This window comes from Nannospalax galili, unplaced genomic scaffold (assembly GCF_000622305.1).
Source record: "Nannospalax galili isolate Female #2095 unplaced genomic scaffold, S.galili_v1.0 scaffold132, whole genome shotgun sequence".
Classification (NCBI taxonomy): domain Eukaryota; kingdom Metazoa; phylum Chordata; class Mammalia; order Rodentia; family Spalacidae; genus Nannospalax; species Nannospalax galili.
The window spans coordinates 1-5030 of record NW_008332644.1 but is presented as its reverse complement, the minus strand read 5'-3'; positions in this window follow the sequence as shown (position 1 = coordinate 5030).

Genomic DNA, 5030 nt, shown 5'->3' with positions numbered 1-5030 from the left:
GGTGTTGATGAGGTTCTGGAGGGGGTCCTGTCTCATAAAGAGCATGTAGTTTAGGCCATACATGTTTATGGGACCATTGGATTCCCCTGAGGTCATCCAACAGGTCCCGATCTTTAAATTCAGTAATCTTCTCTGCCTGGAGGTTAGGAATAATGGGAGGGGGAATTCCAAACATGATCTCAAAGGGGGTTAATCCCATCTGGTAAGGGGAGTTACACACTCAATAGAGTGCAAACAGAAGGAGAGTCACCCAGTCACCACCAGTTTCTAAGGTCAATTTAGTTAAGGTCTCTTTCAGAGTTCTATTCATTCTCTCTACCTGTCCTGAACTCTGGGGTCTATAAGCACGACGTAGTTTTCCAATCAATCCCCAGAACTGTGGCTGGACTCTGACTTACCTTGGATACAAAAGCCGGTCCATTATCTGACCCTATCATCTGTGGAAAGCCATACCTGGGGAGCATGTCTTCCAATGGTTTCTCTGCCACCATTTGAGCCATTTCATGTTTAGTAGGGAAGATTCCAGTCGATCCTGAAAAAGTATCTACAAAGACTAGCAAGTAATGATGTCCGTACCTGCCAGGTTTTACCTCAGTGAAATCCATTTCCCAATAGGCTCCAGGTTTTCTCCCTCGAAGTCTGATTCCTGGGTTTCTACTCTTTGGGCATCCTCTTGATGCCCATATGGGAAGAATGGTGTATTTTTGCCGACATTTTTTTTCCTAATTTTTCTGTATAAGCTTCCCTTCTGCAGACATCCACCATCCTTCCAGGCATTGGGTCCTTGGCAGTCCCTTTATCCATTTCAGGTCCTCCCTGGTGTATTTGGTCTTTTCGGGGAGGTTTGGGTCACCTGGGTCAATTAGTGTGGTGGCCAAGATTGAGCTAATTTGGAAGGCAGCTTGTTTAGCTGCCTGATCCACTAGATTGTTTCCTTGGGAAATCGGATCGTCCCCTTTTTGATGACCTGGGCAGTGGATAATTGCCAATTTCTTTGGCAGCCAGAGAGCCTTCAGCAATGTTAGGATTTCTTCTTTATTTTTGACAGTTCTCCCCTCTGCTATTAATAAGCCCCATTCTTGATATATTGCCCCATGAACGTGCATGGTAGCAAAGGCATATCGGCTGTCCATATACACATTAAGCTTTTTGTCCTTTCCCAATACCAGCACCTTAGTTAGGGCAATAAGTTCAGCGTTTTGGGCCAAAGTGCCAGTGGGCAGAGGCTCTGCCCAAATGATGCTGGCTAATGATACTTTAGCCGCCCCTGCATACCTCTTGCCATCCTGGACAAAGCTGCTCCCATCAGTGAACCAGGTTACTTTAGCATCAGATAATGGGGTATATCTCAAATCTGATTGGGTACCATGGACGTGGGCCAGGATTCTGGCACAATCATGCAGGGGGGCATCCAAGGCAGGGTCCGGCAAGAGTGTGGCTGGATTCAGGGCAACTGGTACCTCGAAGGTGATTCTACCAGGATTAAGAATGCCTGATAATGAGTTATACGGGCATTACTTAGCCATCTGTCCAGGAGCTGCTTTAAAACTCCTTCAATTGCATGTGGTGTGGTGATGGTCAAGTTCTGGCCCAAAGTCAGTTTGTCAGCATCTTTTACCAGTAGTGCTTCTTTGAGTATACAGCCCAAGTATTGGACCTGTTGTTTGCATAGTTGGGCCTTTTTAGCAGAGGCCCGATAGCCCAGGCTTCCCAACGTCTGCAACAGGCATTCTGTGCCGTCCACGCAAGACTCTTGGCTGTCTGCCTCCACAAGTAAGTCATCCACATACTGCAAGAGACTGAGGTGGGGATGCTGAGCCCGATACCCAGATCCTCATGTAATGCCTCATCAAAAATGGTCAGTGAGTTTTCGAACCTTTTGGGAAGCCTAGTCCACGTTGCCAGTTAAGTCCTTTGTCCAGGTCATACCATTCAAAGGAAAGAGCCAGCTCTTATCTTCTTTGAGTATGTAGCCCAAGTATTGGACTTGTTAGCAGAGGCCCAATAGCCCAGGCTTCCCAACTTCTGAAACAAGTGTTCTGTGCCATCCATGAAAGCCTCTTGGCTGTCTGCCACCACAAGTAAGTCATATACATACTGCAAGAGACTGAGGAGGGAATGCTGAGCCCGATATTCACCCAGATCCTCATGTAATGCCTCATCAAAAATGGTTGGTGCGTTTTTGAACCTTGGGGAAGCCTAGCTCACGTCAATTGCCCATTAAGTCTTTTGTCCAGGTCATACCATTCAAAGGAAAAATAGTCTTGACTCTTTGGGGCTAAGGGAAGGCTAAAGAAGGCATCTCTTAAATCCAGAACTGTATACCATTGATGTTCTGGTGGGAGTGCACTTAATAAAGTATAAGGATTAGGCACTGTAGGGTGAATGTCCGTCACCCGTTTGTTCACTTCCTGCAGATCCTGCTCTGGCTTATAATCATTGGAATGGGGCTTCTTTACTGGCAGCAGGGGAGTGTTCCATGCTGACTGACAGGGCCTTAAAATCCCTGAGTCCAATAACCTCCTGATATGAGGAGTGATGCACAATAAGGCCTCCAAGGATATTGGATCCTGATGAATTCTGGAAGACCAACTCCTGGTTTTAGTTCCGCAAAGATTGGAACCTGATGTTTAGCTAACCCCAACCCTCTGGTTTCGGCCTGTGATGAGGGGAATCTCTCCATCTAGGCCTCAATGGCCGAATCTGGTGTCAGGGCGGGTTCGTATAAATGATATTCATCCATCAAGGTAGTCGTCAACATATGGATAGGCTCTCCTGATTTGTCTAATATTTGGGTGCCTTCTGATGAGAAATGTATCTGGGCTCCTAATTTTTTCAACAGATCCCACCCTAGCAAGGGGTATGGGATACCCGGTCCATTCCCTAGTCCACTGTTCTTCGGGTAGTCCATGCATATTGTTTCATCCCCGTGGCCCCCTGGACCCATGATACTTTGTTTAACAGGGGGCAATCGGGCTTGAGGAGCACTGAGTGTTGGTCTCCTGTATCCACCAAAAAACTGGTGGGTTTCCTCTCCACCTTTAGGGTTACCCTAGGTTCTGGTGGGGGAGCCAAACCCCATCTCTCCTAGTTACTATCTCCTGTCCCAAGGTTGAGTACCTTGGTGGGGCTTTTCTTATTGGGGCATTCTCTAGCACAATGGCCTTCTTCTTTACAATATGCATATTAATTTTTCCTTAGTCAAGGTTGCCCTCTTTTCTGAAAGTCTTCCTTACCTCCTTTCCCCGACTCTATCTGTCTCAGATGCCTCTGCCGGGCCTCTGGATCTGCATTAGCAGCCAGCAGGATCCTTTCCAGGTCCTTGTTCTGCCTCCTTTCTGCCTTTATCTGTTTTTCCTCTGCACTATCACTATTATTGTACACTTTCTCAGCCGCAGTTATTAAATCCCTTAGGCTCTTCTCACTCAGTCTCTCCACTCTTTGGAGCTTTTCTTTATATCTGGAGCCAACTGGTTAACAAAAGCCATGGCCACTGCCACTAAATTATCTTTGGCCTCCAGGTCTAATGGAGTGTGCCTGAAGAAGGCATCTGTTATTCACTCCAAGAATGCAGCTGGGCTTTCATTTAGTTCCTCACTAATATCATATACCTTTGCCAAATTGGTTGGCCTACGAGCAACAGCTTTGAGACATGCCAACAGAGCCTGGCAGTAAACCAGAAACATCCCCTTACCTTCTGCAGTATTATAATCCCAATCAGGGCAGGTCAGTGGATAGGCAGCATTAATGAGTGTCGGGTCAGTAGTAGGGACACCAGTATTGCCAGGAATTAATTTCCTGGCTTCTGTTTGGCTATGTTCCCTTTCCTCTGTGGTAGACAGGAGCTGTAATAATTGATGACAATCATCCCAAATGGGTTGGTGTGTGAATAAGAAAGTTTCTAATAAATTAATAAGCTCCTTAGGATTTCCAGAAAAGGGAGCATTCTGGGTTCTCCAGTTGTAATGGTCACTAGTGGCGAATGGCCAATAGTGATGGGGCTGGTTGCCAGCCTCATCCACAGGGCTGGTGACTCTGAAGGGTAGAACAGTAGAGTCTGGACCCTCTGGTGTTGCTGCCCTTCTACTCCTAGTCCCCTGAGCCAGTGCCCCATGAGCCTGTGTAGAATCTCGTACTGGGGTGCTGGTTCTGGAGGAGGACCTTCTGTGGAGGAGGTGGATAAGGAGGAGGAGGAAAAATTAGATCTTCTGTGCTGCCATGTAAGACAGGGTACAGTGACCATACTGATTGTTTGGTTTCAGGCTTAGGTGCTTTCTGGGTTGTTCTGCAGCTGTCAGTACCTCAGTTTTCTGTAAAGGAAGAAAAGACTTGACCCAGGGAGGGGGGGTTATTAGCTAAATTTCCCCAGACCACTATGTATAATATTTGATCCAAGTGTCCCACATGTGGTTGAAGAATAATTTTCTCAACTGGGTTAATGACAGTGGATCAAAGATCCCCTCTGAGGGCCATCCCACCTTGAAAGTGGGCCATTCAGACCTGCAGAAAGTAGTTAGTTTATCCTTCTTGACAACAACAGAGAGGTTATGGGCTCAAGTCTTAACCTCTCCAAAATGTGCAAGAACCAGGTCCAGGGGTGTAGAGGGAGCCTGTCACATTGCGTCCATCTCAGTCACAGAGAAATAGACAACCAAAGACAAAACAAAGAGCCAGAAAGACATGCAGAAGGCCAAGTAGCAAACTCCCCTACTCGTGCAGACGAAAAACTGAAAGTAGGACAGCAGTGAGCTGCCGTGCCACGGGAGTGATGCGCCTTGTCCTTTCACAGAAATCAACAGAGTCCGGGGCCCTCCGTCCCCTCTGCTGGGGTCTGGAACATCTCCCAGACTGTGGCAAGCAGGAGTGGCCGGAGCAGCCCAAGATGGCGCCCTGCCATTTTTTCCAGAGTCGTGATCATCACCTGTTTACTCCTTATGCGCAAACGCAGTGTCCCGATCACGCACGGATTGCCTGATGAATAGCGTCAGCATGCATGATTGGGTCTATGTGACCCTATAGATTGCTGCTTC